The sequence below is a fragment of the Cupressus sempervirens genome, chromosome 1 (assembly GCF_028749045.1).
Source record: "Cupressus sempervirens isolate cs-2001-9-10 chromosome 1, ASM2874904v1, whole genome shotgun sequence".
NCBI classification, from domain to species: domain Eukaryota; kingdom Viridiplantae; phylum Streptophyta; class Pinopsida; order Cupressales; family Cupressaceae; genus Cupressus; species Cupressus sempervirens.
In genome coordinates, this window is record NC_143118.1 from 822,121,262 (window position 1) to 822,137,712 (window position 16,451).

Below are 16,451 nucleotides of genomic sequence, written 5' to 3' on the forward strand. Positions count from 1 at the left end.
TATTTATCACAAATGGCTTTTGAATCTTTGAAGCCATTTTTATTGTGAGCCACTTAAAATTTGAAATACATGTTGCAAATATCATGTCGAGTTTTCTATGCACCATGAACTATTACATTCCATCTATTCTACTTTGCATAGTAAAGAAATGCTGGAGAAATGTGGTGCTAGTGGTCTTCCAAAATCATTAAGAGACTTGCTAGATCAATTTTTATGTCATAGATTTGATGGTTGTTTCTTTTATAGAAATGTTTACTTAAATGAGAAGTGTTTAGAATGTGGTGGCTTATACAAGTTAGACACATGTTTCCATGAGGGGTATGAACAAGATATTGTGAAGACAATAGTATATATATATATATGAAATGGTGAAATACACATTGAAGAGTAGGGGTGAGGGCTCTAGATGTGCATTGGTTGCAAAAGAAATCAGTGTGGCTAGTTTTATTTTAGATTTCAAGACAATTTTTTTCTACAAGTATGCAAGACATAGTCATAGGTCTCAATGGTTAGATCGACAATTTAGAATGTGCAAGGAGACTTTTCCCATTGACACTATTATATCAGTTGTTGACTTTGGTAAGAACTACACATTGCAGCCTTAAAATGTGACACAATCTTGGTATTACGACTCTATTCAAATTGCTATTTATTCCATATAACATATAGACATGCCCTTGATAGTGCAAAAGATAATTAGAATATTATTATAGAGTACCATTTTTATATGAGTGATGATAGATCTTGCTCTCACGAGTTTGTGAAACATTGTTTGGAGAATTATTTTGATTTTTTTATAGGAGCATGGAATTGCTATGGATAGACATATCATTTGGTTAGATAATTGTATAGGTCAATTCAAGAATGCTCGCATGTTTTATTGGTTGTGTAGGATGTATGTAGAGAGGGGGTGCCTCATATTTGTAGTTTTTTTGAGTCTAACCATGGGAAAGGGGAACATGATGGAGGAGAGGCACGTGTGAAGAGAGCTCTAGTTAAGGAGCAATTAAAGATTTTGGGAGTAGAGCTTCTTGATGCTAGTAGCATTGTTGATTGGTGTAGTTCAACATTATCACATGGGGGGACTCTTGATTCAGTAGTAAACATGTTCTTTTGGTTGGTTGAGGAGGGGTCCACATGTGATAGATTAGATTGTGCTACATTGAGAGGCTCATGAAAAATGTATTCATCCCGGAGCTCTAATTCTAGTACATGGACCATTTGGACATGACAACTAGCTTGCTTTTGTCCTAGTTGTTTTCAATGTGATTGGGATCACTGTGAGTCAAGTGAGTGGGTGAACACATGGGATCCACATTATCTTAGTCCATTTTCTATCATAGCCTCTATTCGAAATTATGACATGGAAAGTTCAGTTGAGCATAACCATCTATCAGATCTTCTTTAGCAAGGACATGTCTTTGCATTGGTTGCACCATAGGGGAATGATGAGAAATTAGATTATTAGTTAGCATATTGTGTAAGAGGTGAACAAAAGCTTGCACAACTGATCACAGATGATGATGGATTCACATATGCTACTAGTTCAGTGGTTGTCGTTGAAACATGGCTATGGACATACATGCTTAGAAGGAATGGAATTCCTACATTCAAAGACTATTAGAAGCACACAAAAATTCTCATATATTCACATCTTATTATAGCAACAAATGTAAAGTTGTTAAAGAATCAAGGAAGACAAAATGTAAAAGAACTTTTTAATATTACTAATGTTGATCACGAAGCCCTATTGGAGACCCTAAAACAGAGGGAAGACCCTATTGGAACACTCGACTAGGTATATTTACTTCTTATGTTATTTTATTAATATTGATTTGGTCAACTAATGATTATCTTGTTTAATATAATAAGTTACCAATATTTTTTATGATATTGGAATGTAGGTACATCATGAAGAGTAGCCATGCATGAAGATAAAAAATTAAATAAAGAGCAAAATGAAGAAAAATCTATTCTATTTTTGATACTACAATATTTGGTAGTTGTGTGTTGATGTAATAATGATGAAACACTTGAGATATTGTAAATGTAAACTTGTTGATTTAATACAAGAAACAAAGATGATTTTACTTAATGCAATTTATGTGGAGGGACCTAAAAAATGATGATTTTAATACATACTAACGCCAAACTTGCACTGTGCCCAATGCCAAAAAACTTGAGAGAGATAAAAAATAATATTTTTAGTTAATACTAACTCCAGTGACACCCTTGTTCTAGCTGTCAAGAGCCTCCATTGTTTGTGGCCACCCCGTATTGAAGAGTCTCCAAGGTGCTCTAAGTGCATGTCAAATTTGATCTTCCAGGGGTCGTAACTCAAAGTTCGTGAGAGCTATCGATGAAACATTGAATGCTATAGGAAGGCCATGCCAAGGCATACAATAACCTATCTCATTTTTGACAGATCACATTTTGCTCCGATTTGGCACAGTGATCTCATTCGATGCCAAAACTTGTAGTGTGCCTCAGTTCATAGGTGCATCACAACATTACTTTGAAATTACTGATCTTGGCATCGAATCATTAGTACCATTAGCTCCAAATGAGTGTGTGAACCCTAGTGACACCCTTGTTCTAGCTGCACAGAGCGTCCATTGTCTGCAGCCACCCCGTACTGAACAAGGATTTTTTTAGTGGCGATTATTTGCCAATTGGTGAATATGTCCCAATCGAACTATAGAAATTGGCAAAAAAAATACCGTATACTAGTTGACCGATTTGCCTATATTTTATAAAATACTCATATAGTGGTCAGAATGTTTGCCACTATTATTATGTAATTTCAATTTGGTAATTGGGTTCTTCACCATGTTTCTCTTTAATGTTTACTCTTATTCACCATGAAATTGATTGAGTCTCTTTCGACGATCATCATTCACCAAATTCCCATTTTCCTATGTGAAATTTTTATTTGTCCTAAGACCCAATTCACCATGCATCACACACAATGGGGTCCCAGATTCCCACCCTATTTGCCCACTTGATTACTTGAAATTACGCAAGGTTTGCCAAATATTAGTTCTTATCATATGTAACGGTCGACCCATTCGCCAAAATGAAAACGGTTTATTTGTATTTGTCTATTTAAGATATATGAGTTTCATTATTGAAACATGCTGAAAGAAGGAGCCTTCTTCACAATATTGCGATCAGTAGAGAATCGAAACGACTACGATTACGAGTCCATAGTATTTTATTGTAGCCTTAATTTGATGGAGATGTCATAGTCAAATTTAAATAGGAAGAGGAGTAGGACTAATGAAGGTGGAGATGTCCAAGAGAGGCCAACAAAATGCAGAAATATATCTTCATACTTTGGTGGGGGTAGACAATCTCAACCTACACAAGAGTCCACTCAAAAAATTGGGGAGCCTAATAAATCTAGTGACGAAGTTGCAGAAATTGATATCTCTAATGAAGATGAACTTGAAGAAGAATATCTAGTAAATAACCAGTACTAGGATGAATCAATCAACTTCGGTGATGATGATGGTGCAATTAACAGTAACACTAAAGGGAGAGGAAAATTGAAATAAAAAACTGATCGTCAATGGGAGATGGCTAGGAGATTTAAATTTGATTGGGTAGCAAAGTATCCATTCATTGAGCCCGTGGACAATCCAGTTGTAGGTGAGCCACCAGTAGAATGTAGATGTACAATTTGTAGTTGGAAGTATAAAAAGGAAAAGCGGTTGCAGCTTAAACTAAACACCATAGAGAAACATGTTGGTAAGATTTACGAAACCTCAACTGTAGATGGTAAGGAAATAAAAGTGGTAAGATATAAAACAAAGGAGAAATGTCAACATAAAAGGAATGTTGAAGAATATTATATGTTTTAGAAATTTCAAACGAAGCCTAGTGAAGTTCAAGGTTCTATTAATGCTATTTTTGCAAAAGAAAGTGAAGTAGAAGAACGTGGAAAAGTTGTTCAATTAAGTAATGTTTTCTATATTTTGAGCAGAGAGCATCCAATGACAGACTATCTAGAAATGAGTGGTTTTTTACACTTTTTGAAAGTTCCTAACTATCCCATCAGTCATTGGTTGATAAATAGTGGATGGGAATGGGCAAGTTGTATTGCGCAAGTTGAAATAGAGGATGTACAAAGAAAAATAAAAGAGTCAACCTTTATTGCATAATCTTTAGACAAAGTTAGAGCAATAGATAATACGTCGTGCGTATGCATGCATGTTTGTACTGTATAGAATAATGTCTGCCAACCACATCTACTATCTGTTGCTTAATTGAGAGACAATGCAATAGCAAAAAAATTATTTCAGTTAGTAAAGAGCAATTTAATTTAATATGGAGCTATGGATGAATTGAAAATAGCGAAGAAGTTGGTCTGTGTTGGAGTAGATGGAGCTTCAGTAATGCAAGGTCAAAGGAATAGTCTTTGCACAAAGATGTAGGCTTCTTGTTCACCATATGTTGTTGGCATTCACTGTATGGCCCATAGGATGAATCTTGCTTTTAGAGTTGTGAAGAAGTTTCCTTTAGTAAACAAGGTTGAAGATTTAGTAAGAGAGTTGTATGCATATTTTTGTCGAAGTCCCAAGTGTTTTAGGGAATTTTAGCTCTTTGCTGATGGAATTATCGATGGAAACAAGCTTCTAAAAGATGTTGATACCAGATGGATCTCTTTGGATGGACCAGCGCATCGAGTATTTTTTGAATATCAATCTTTGATTGGACTGATGTATGAAAATTGGGACAATGCAAAAAATTAGAGATGTGGCGACCTGCTTCAGATGTTAAGCAATATAGAGACACTTTTGACTTTGGCATCTCTTCTTCCCATGCTAGAAGAAATGAGGTTAATTATGCAAAAAGCCCAGCAAAGAACCATGTATATTGCAGAATATGCTTAGTTGCGTAAAATGTCATGTCGAGCCCTTGATAGTCTCTATCGTACTAATCTAAATTTATCCAATGATAGATTTAAACACTGGTGGAAACTAATAGATTTGGATGATCCTGATAATTATTTAAAGATCGTTGAAAATGGAGATTTATGTGTTTGTGTAAGGGGATTTTAGATACTAAACAAGAGTTACAAGGGAAGAGTTTACCAAGATTGTCGAGTCTATAGCATCTACTACAAGGGACATAGCCTATAGAGTTTCTTCTAAAATAATATCATGATTCCCATATTATCAACTGCTTGAGGCCATGGCAATTGTGTTTCCTCAATATTGGTCCTTCAACAATAAGGAAGATTATCGTAGAAGGCTGTTGATTTTGATAAAGGAATTTTTCAAATCTATAGAATTCAATGGAATGACTATCAACGGAGTATTAGATGAGGGTCTTCTTAGACAACAATCAGACACCTTTGCAAGGACCATGAAGCATCAATATCAATTAATGTGTAACCCACATGAAGAGAGCTCAGCAACAAAGCTTTGGACAGAACTAAAATAGAGCACATTGTTGTGAAGAAATTTTAGAGTACTTCAAGCTTGCTGATCTATGTCAAACCATGATATTGGGCTTAGTGAAGGATGAGAGAGTTTTTAGTGCTTTGGGCTTCCTAAAATCAAAGCTAAGAAACAAACTAGACAAGAATTTGGAATCATGCTTGAGGGTATACACATCTAGGTACGATGTCAATACTTTTCCTTATCAAAAAGCAAAGGAAATCTGGAAGAAAAGATGCAAAAGAAGAGGGGTGGGCAATACCATTAACCAATCTCCTACAGCGACTCCAAGTGGGACAAGTATAGTTGGCACTGGCACTGGCCATGGGATTGGGAGTCATAGAAGTGGAGGTCAGAGTGAACTTGAAGTTGAAGAAGACACAAATGAAAATGAAGAGAACAATGAAGCAACTGGACTACCAAAATTGGATGATGATGACGACATAGAGATGAATTGGAAAATTTAGGAAATTTTTGCTAAATTAGCAATGGCAACCAATAGGTATTTTTTGAACTTATTAACTACTATATGATATCCTATCATTCAATGTTCATTTTAGAAAAGCAAGAAATTAGAATGTATTATGTTTCATCATTAAAATTTGAGAACAAAGAGTATTATTACTGTAGAGTGTAGTTTATATCATGTCATCAATGATCATTCATATTTGAATTTGAAATTCCTGAATGAAATTTTATTTTCTATTTTATTCATTTATTCAACATACATTGAATTGGAAAACATGAAAATTAGATAGAATCATAGATTCAATTCCACAATTAATAATTATTAATGGTTTTCATTTGCAATATTTAGCTTATATGGTACAATTCTTGTAAGCCAATGACCCTAAATTCCCTTTTATAGAAACAAGGGAGCAACAATAGCTTCAGGTCGATTTGCCTAATGTGAAGTCTCAAAATCTAAATCAGTAAGACATCTACAAGTCTACAACATCTCTATAACTTTAGTTGTACATTTCTACATTTGATAGGCTGGTTTAGTAAATTAGAAATTTAGCATAGGCAATAGCATCTGCAAGACTACAACATTGATCTTGTTCAAAAAAAAAAGTTCAAACTTGTTACTTTAAACTCAATTCTAGAGTCTAGACTGTAGTATGTAGGATAATATGAAAGATATTCATATATAGTAAAGATATAGAGATGATTGAAATTGAAAGTACTTTCACATACAGACTATAAGTTTTTTTAGTATGCTCCATTCTTCTTTAGTTGGAAGGGCAAAATTTTTGATGTTATGGTAAATGACCTGCATTCTCGTCAGCATTCCATACTTGGAAGAGTGAGTTTCAAGAAATGTTCCTTCCACTAGTGCATGCAAATTTGTGAATGTTTTGATGCACTTTGCAATGTCTTCATGAGTTCTATCCTGAGGAAGGTTGCCTAAATCAGAGGTTATTTGGTTCTACAACTTTTGTTTGTAAACTTCTCTTCCAAAGAAACCCATTGTTGAGAAATTAGGTCCAGGACTCAGTAAACCAAGAGATATCAATTTTGTTGTTTTATGTTCATCTTGGTGAGCTTTGGCCCAAATAAAGCAAGAACTTCTTCTACTTCTATTAGTTTTTGACATTTATGAAATATAGAGGTTGCCTTTATTATTGAACCAATGCGGTCCTTAATTCCCTTGCTTGCCAAATGCCTATCAGTAGTGCTCTTGATTTCTTCCATAATCTACTTTACAGTTTTCTGTCTCTGACCAAAACTTTTTTTCTCCTCAAGTTGCTCTTTAAGCTTTCCAAAAACATCTGTAAGAGCTTCATAGAGTTCGAACCAATCACACAACCTATCAGCAGAAGTCTTTATTTGCCCCCAGAAGTAATTTTTTATTTTCTTTACTGTATTATTTACATGGTCACTCAAGTTGTTTTCATATTTTTTAATAGTATCATTTGCCTTCTTTAGGTCTTCTTTCATTTTTGAGTACTGGTGTTCACTATGTTTTCTTATTTGCTCTTCTTTATTTTCCCACCCTTTTGCTTTCTCTTCCCACTCTTTTGTTTTTACCCTCTCATTTTCCAATTGTTTATTTAACTTATTGTTTACATTTGCAACATTCTCCAAGTTTCTGTATAACTTTGTTGAAGAGTCTTTTTCATCCTGAAGTTTTTTTTTTTTTCCATTTTTTCCAAATTTTCCCTCAAAGTTTTTAGTTCAACGTCCATTTGTTCTTGCTATTCAATTGCTTCTTTAGAGCCAGAGGATGAAATTTTTATCATTTTCTCTAATTCTTTGCACTTGTTTACTATTGCTTTCTCACTTGCCTTTACATTTTCCAGGTCTGCCTTTAACTTATCTATTGTGCTCCGAAGCTTTCCTTTCTCTCTCTCCAACTTCATCACTAAATTGTAGACCACTTGGTTAGTCATTTTGGACACATTTATCTTGTCCACATTTTTCATTTTGGATAAATCCATTTGGAGGGTGCTAACTTGAAATTCATATGGATCTAACTGACTCTCTGGTGGATTGTTATCTCTAGCTGGGGGCATAACAACCATGAATTCCATCATATCTTTATCTGGATCATATGTGGGAAATAACCTGTTGGTTGCAAGTTCTACATCAAGAGTTGCAGCAATTGCTTCCATCTTCATTGTCTTACTATTTTGTCTATTCTTGTTTTTTGATTTTTCATAGTTAGTTACAAATTCATTGTAATGAAAAATCATGATTTTGTGAGACAATTGAATGTTTGAATGGTCAAATAGCAGTAGCACTTGCAATGATGTACGAGATTCCACCAATACCATGAGGATAACCAACACCTAAAACCATTAGTGGGGTTTGTGGACTGTTCTAAGGGTCTTGTCCTAAAGGATGGGCAATTGTTGGACTCACAGTCACCATTGGCATTGTTGTACTAGTAGTACTACTAATCCTTGTCATAACCTTCTACTTCTTTACACTTTCTTGATCTCTAGGACTAATTTTTTTTGCATCTATATACGATTTCCTTTTTGGACCACTAGTTGTAGTTGTACCCATGATATCTATAGCTATGGGAGTGACAGTTAATTCAGATTGAATCTGAGTGCTTGGAAGTGGAACTATAAATGAAGCAGGAACAAATTTAATTAACTGAGATGAATCCAATGTGGATGGAATTGACTGAGTTGATGATTGATCTCCATGCCCAAGGCCTAGTTTCTGACCATGTTTTGGTGCTACAGCTGGTGGTTGAGGTGGTAATCAAACCCCTTCTCCACTGGGACCCAAACCACCAGAACCTTGGTAGCCCATTTTTTCTACAATTTCTGCTCCTTTGCTATATAGAAGTTTGGTGGATGCATCAACTCCTCTCTGAATTTGTGTACTGGATGAGGGATTCAAACAATCCTAGTCATCGTAATCATCATTAGTATCACTATGATGTGCTTCAGGTGGATGCTCCTTATTCCACAATTTTTCAAACATTATATCCTCTTCAACCTCATCACGATTTGCAAAGGTCTTTGGCTCACCAAGATTCTTCCTCATTTCCCAAAATTGAGAAATTTTGCTTTGACTCCATCCAACACCTATACATTCATTCATTAGCTCTTTTGGAATAGGTTTTGTAGATGCTTTATCAACTTTCTTGTAGAAATTGGACGATGTCATGCCCTGCACTTTTCCTTTCTGTTTGTGCAATGCCATTATTTGTGATGACAATTCCTATATTGACATATTATTTTCAGCAGCATATTTCTCCATCTTGTTATTCTTGGTATTTGTTTTTCCCATCATGGTAAATATTTAAACACAACTACAAGCCTACAGGGTTGATTCAAAATTAAAACCTTACAGACTAAATTTTTTATATAATATAAACAGTAAAGTTGTAAATCAAGAGGCTTGAAAAATTTAAAATGCAGGATGTAAATTTTTAGGATTTTAGTAGTTACACTTACCCATTCACGTTCACGTTTCCCTTAGTTTTGATTTTTGCAAAGAGCTGAGAGATTGTAGTTTGTTGCTTTCTTCGGACCACAATCCTCAACCTAGAAATTAAGAATCCGTAACTTTGTTGCGCTATAACTTTGTAAATTGTAACCCCTTTCTAATTTCTAAATTTGTAGACAATCTATAACTACAAAATTAAAGAAACTCAATTTTCCAAAATTGTACAATTTGTACTGTATAGTCTATAGTCATCACACTTGTCACACAATAGACTTTCAGTTTAAATGTGAGTGGAATCATGGACCACTAGTTACTAGACATGCGTTAAGTGTTAACTAACCTGTCATAATGTATTAATGTCATTCATAACATCACTATTAACTGTAAGTGGAATGTGATTATGTCAATGTGTTAACTGAGCACTAACACGTGTCATGATTTCGGGATGCATTTGAAATGATAGGGTTTCTTTTTCCTTTTAGCCCGAAACTCAACTTCGGTCGTTGATCTATAAACATTCAACGACACCGGTGAATGGTGTGGTGGCCCTGTGGGTCGTGGGTCCCACTCTCATTAACTAAGCTAGTTAGGTATTAGGATGACTCACATCACGAGTCAAACGTGTCAGTGTCACATCATCACCAAATTGAAATGACACTGTTATTTGTTGGTCGACCGAGGAGTTTAGTGACACATGTCATGATTTCGAGATGCGTTTGAAATGATAGGCTTTCTTTTTCCTTTCAGCCCGAAACTCAACTTTGGTCATTGATCTATAAACATCCAATGACAATGGTGATTTGTGAACGGTGTGGTGGCCCTGTGAGACTACCGAGTTGCATAATTGAATATACAGAGTAATTTAAGATAATATTACTATTTAATTTTAACTAAATGTTTGGGAAAACAACTAGCTAGTACAATCAAAACTAATATTAATAGATTTTTAAGACATTATCTGTACATTAATATTTTGAATTAATATTAATATTATTAATCATCTCAAGATTTAATATATAAGTGCCAAGATCATATAATTAACATGGGTCAATGAGTCTGCCTCAAATCCTCAAATCAAAATTACAATTTAATATATTTGTTAATTTATAGAAATTAAATTAAATTTCCTATATAGCTAAAATTAAATAAGACACAGATATATATATTTAAAATTTGTATTAAAATATTAATATTATATATTCACAAATTATATCTCTAACTAATATTATTTATCTTTAGCTATAATATTTCTACTTTCTTTTCGCAATAGGTAGGGACTCGTGCTCCAATAGAGCTCTTGTAGTTGTTATTATTATTATTTTTTTGGCAAAAACTTTATTTAAAATCAAAAGAAGTGGAAAATGGATCTTCTACGCAAGCAACAAAATACATAAAATAATAAAATTTTACCTAACAATTGTAATGAAGGCAGAAACACAATTATTTACATAATTAATCTTGGTAGTTTAACTTTACTATTTGGACATTAGTTATTAGTGCCTACCATAAGAACTATAGGCAACAAACTTTTTTATCCAGTGTTTGAAATAAACAACTTTAACCAATCAAGTTTCACATAATTTTTTAATAATAAGTAATAACATTTTTTGCTATTAGGTAAAGTTTGAGGTAGGAACTACGTTGCTCTACAACCTTGTTTCTAGGGGAAATGTATTAGTGATTATCATTATAAATAATATTTTATATTCACATAGGCTTTTATAAACAATTCAATAGAAAATTCAAAAATGCAAAATATTGCAATGTTGCATAAGTAAGCATAAGAAGTTAAAACAATAAAATAAAATTTTATATGGAACTAAAACTCCAAAGATGTCATCGATATTTTTTGAAAATTAAAAATTTACAAAATCAGGAGAAAACCCTAGACTCTAGTACTACTATACTATTCATCGTAGAAACCACCAGAATTGACTATGGTTGCGAATTCTTGTAGCTAGTGGTTGCCATCTTCCACTTCATCCAGGAAAAACCATTTTCAAAGAAAATCCAACCCAATTCTTACACATTTCTTATGGTGCTTCAACTACCCAGTAGTCAAGCCCAGTAAAAATGGTTGCAAGACCACATTCTAGCTAGATTCCAAAAGATTGTGGACTTCACCCGCCCAAGGGATCCTCACTCCTAAAACTGCATGAGCGACAATTTCAATGTCATCACCCAAATATATTACTTTAAAAATCTTCCTCAGGAGCAGCACAATTTCGGCCCTTGATTCTCCAAGGTCAAGCAGGGAGGCTAGAAATTGTGATGTAATGTCACTGTTGACACGATACCAATTCTCATTCTCCAAAAACTCATGCCCCAGAATAGTTTTGATAGCAGCAATAACAAACTTCACACTAGAGCATGGAACAACCTCATTGCAAATTGACAAGAGGTCTTCCTTAGGAACGCAACCTAGAAAGGCCTCTTGCTTCTCTTCCAAAGTGCATCTCAAGTGAATAGGGTTGTTGATCTTTACTACAAAGTTCAAACTCTAAGTTCTAATAGACTAACACCAAACAATCCAGACCTATCGACTACCAAAAATGAGATGAGCAATGATGAAAGAAGTAGCTCAATCACCTATAAATAAGCTTGGTGGGTAGGGTGCTAGGGATTATTTATTTTTTTCTTAAATAAGTTAAGCCGTTGAGAAATATTTCTTAAATATTTGTTCGTTTGACTACCAATTCAATTACATTAAATTAGCAAATATTCTCAAATCTTGAACATAATTGCAAGTACATGCCGAAAAGGCCAATTGTAATTAAACACTAACACTGTCCATTGTCTTATAATGCGTGTGAAGCTGCTTAACCAATGGAAAAGGCCAATTGTAATTAAGACTAATAGTACTACTGCTAGTGGACTATGGCATGTCCTGTAATGCATGTGAAGCCACTTAGCCGATGGAAAAGGCCAATTGTAAATTGTAATTAATAGTGACAAGACATCAATATACTATCTCCTGCAACTTAAGTGATACATGTTGGACAGAAACGTGTCACCATTTCGGACACTTGAACAAGGTCGAGTCTTCATTCCAGACATTTGGTCTCAAAATAAACCATCAACCGTTTATATATTATCATCAGAAAGTAGTATGAATCATGTAATTAATAATCTATATGTAATTAATGTTTACCATTTAAATAACCTGATCTTTGTTCATTTTAAATTTTAAATTTTTGTCTATAATCTACATGTAATTAATGTTTATCATTTCAATTATCCAAGCTTTTGTTGATAATGTTGTCCTTGATCTCACACAAATGTCATATCAGTCATTAGTCTCAAATTCACCAAGCTTAGATAGTCTGCAATGCAATCTACAGTGTCAACCGAGCTCACTTGGTCATTGAAAGAAATGTGGAAGACAGTGTTAACCGAGCTAACTCGGTCAACAAAGGAAAGGTGAAAGACAATGATCACTGAGCTCACTTGGTCAAAAAGGAAATGAGGAAGTCAGTGTTAACCGAGCTTCACTCGGTCTCCAAAGGGGAGTTTCCACTGAGCTCACTTGGTCATCAAAGGAATTATGGAGAAGTCAATGTTAACCGAGCTTCACTCAGTCTCCAAAGAATAGTTTTCATTGAGCTCACTCATTTTTTTTAGGAAACTCAGTACTTACTGAGTTCTCCCAGTGATTGAAGGATTCTCACGAAGTTCACTATATTAACCGAGCTCAGTCAGTCAACACAGGAATTATTTTCTGAGAAAGTTTACCATGTAGGGTCGGCCAGTATAGGGATTTGCAAATTAATTACTTCTAGCTGACTGTTGTAATTGTTTGTTTAATCAGTGATTCGAGCCGACTAAGATAATTTGAAAGGTATATATGGTCATTCAAGTTATAAATTAAAGTGTGAGATTATGAAAAAGAAGTTATGAATGCGAATTACAATATGAAATGAAAAGGCGAATGTTGAGCAAAGTCTGATGAAGGATCATATGTGTTGAAGGAGCTGTAAAGTTGTATTTGATCAATAAGGATCTAGTCAAGCATAACAGAGATCTGTAATTAGCAAAGATAAGTTGTACATTATATCAGGTCACTTCATTGTTGCTTTCTAACCATTGTAACAGTGAATTCAAAATCTCTTAACAGAGTTGGTTTAACAGCCATTCAATAAATCCTCTAACAAGGTGACGGTTCAGTTGAATTGTTCTAAAGACCTCTAGCAAGGCCACTCCTAATAGGGTGATTAAATCCTTTAACAGGGTCACACCTAACAGTGTGTTTTTGTAACCTTTAACAGGGTTGGCTCCTAACAGGACTCACTTCAGAAGAGTGAAAAATAGTATCTAGTTACATTGGTGGTTTTTCCATATTGGGTTTCCATGTTAAATCTGGTGTCTCTTGTGTTCTTAATTGCTAAATTGCTTTGTGCATAATAACATATCAGTTCTTAATATTTGTCATTTGCTGCATTATCAAGTTTTAGCATTTCATATTAATTAGATCAAGGAGATATTCAAACATCTGAGGGATTGTGAAAGTTTTTGGAGTAACTGATTCACCCCCTCCCCCTCTTAGTTACTCTATTCTCATTTCCAACAGCTTTGTCCATTTTGTATTGGTAATAATAATAGGATATCTTTCAACTTATTATATATAGTTATAGATAAACTAAACTACAATGGTATTGGTAACTATCGATAAAAAATTGTCAAAAATCAGTGTACAATTTGGGAAGTGGTGTGTGGTTAGTGGTAGCATACTAGCTAGAGAATGTCGCTATCACTGACATGGCATTTAATTCTTTCTGGGTACACTATACTCTGCAGACAACTTACCTTGAGGATGAGAGAGGATGAAAACATTGCAAAGTAAGTTGAAAGAGTTAAAGTATGTGTGAGTGCAATCAGAGCATCTGGAGGTGATATCAAAGGAGAAACAATTATAAGCAAAGTTTTTAGAACCTTGCTTCCCATTTATGCAATCAGAGTTTGTGCAATTCAAGAAAGAAGGTGTGAAGCAAATCATCAGATAAATCTTGAGGCCATAGTTGGAAGACTAACTGCATTTGAACTAGATAACTTTGACAACTATGTTCCAGCCTCCAAGAACATTGAATCAGCATTTCAAGCCAACCTCTCACTCAAGGAGAAAAACAAAAAGGAGAAGGAATCTCTTTCAGAGAGTGAAAATGAATCAAGCCAAAGTTCAGACAGTGACCTCGAAGTGATTGAAGCTCTACTAGCAAAGAAATATTCTAGAGGCAGAGGAAAATACAAAGGTAATGTTCCCCTAATCTATTTTTCTTGTGAAGAAATTGGTCATACTGTAGAAAGGTATCCAAACAAGCAAAACCATGATGAAAATAAATGGAATGGAAAGAAAGACTTCAAATCATCTAAGAACAAAGGTAAGAAATCATGCTTCATGGCTGAAAATTCTAAAGATTTTGATAATAGTGAGGATGAAATTGTTTATATTGCTGTTAAAGATGATTCTGATAGTGATGAGGAAGATAAAATGGCACTTGTTTCTCATATAAGTAAGAATGATACATGGATTATAGATAGTGGTTGCTCTCATCATATGACTGGTGATAAAACTAAGTTTGATCAGTTTGAAGACTATGATGGTGGCAGTGTAAGGTTTGGTAATAATGAACCTTGTTTCATAAAAGGAAGAGGAAGAATCTGTCTAACCAAAGAACTTGTATGTAATAATGCCTATTGGGTTGAAGGTCTTAAGCATAATTTGCTAAGTGTGTCACAATTACTCAATACTGGATTCAAGGTGGAATTCATGCATGGAAAGGCAAGACTATTGAATGAGCAAGGGAAGCTGATAGGATCTGGCACCCAAACTAAAGGTAATTGTTTTATCTAGAACTTGGTGAATGCTCATGTTTTATTGCTCAAAATGAAGAAAGTTGGTTATGACATAAAAGGTTGTATCATGTCAATTTTGATAATCTGGTAAAAATAAGAAAATTCAAGAAAGTGAGAGACATTCCTAACATTAAGAAACCTAAGGTTGGTCTATGCAAGAATTGTCAGATTGGTAAAATGGGAAGACTAGTTTTAAAAGTAAGAACTATCAGTCTAAAGATATATTAGAAATTGTGCATACTGATTTATGTGGACCCATTGGAATAGAAAACTATACTGGAGAAAAGTTTTTCATTCCTTTTGTTGATCTACTCAAGAATAATGACTGTCATGTATCTAAGGAATAAATCAGAAGCATTTGAGAAATTCAAATGGTATTTGACAAGAGTGGAAAAAGAAACAGGAAAAAGACTAAAATGCTTAAGGTCAGATAGAGGTGGTGAATTCATCTCACATGAATTCAACAACTTATGCACTGAAAAAGGTATTAAAAGATAGGTCTTAGCACCAGGAACTCCTGAACAAAATGGAATAGCTGAAAGAAGAAACAGATCCATCATGGATTGTGCAAGAACCTTGATGATAGAAAAGAACATTACTATCAAATACTGGAAGGAAGCAGTCAACACTGCAGTTCATACCTTAAACCGAGTATAGTTGAAGAAGGACTCATTCAAAACTCCCTATGAATTATTGTATGGCTACAAACCCAATGTAAGTTATCTGAAAGTATTTGGAAGCAAATGTTATATTTTGAAAGAATCTAGAAAAGGAAAATTTGATGTAAAAGGTGATGAAGGAATATTTTTAGGATATTTTTGCAAAAGCAAAGCATATAGATGTTTAAATCTATCCACTCACAAAGTCATAGAAAGTGCACATGTGAAAGTTGATGAGTTTGCAGACAAATCTAAGGAAGAAAGCAAAAAGTTACCTGAAGATTACAAAAGATTTGTTTACATTGAACCAGATACTATACCAAGCATACCATTCACTCAAGAATCCTCAACTCCAGAGTCATCAGTAATCCAGTTACAAAAAGTTCAAACCGATCCATAGCAACATTCAGACATTACCAAGCAAGTATCTACTGAGTCTGAAGCACTCAAGCCAATTCTTACCGAGCCAGAACAACCAGAACATGAAATTGAAGCACAAGGAGATAGCAATGAAACTTATTCAAGAGGCAAAGAACTTGCATTAGCTAAATATGTCAGAAGACATCATGCACCAGATTAGATCATTGGA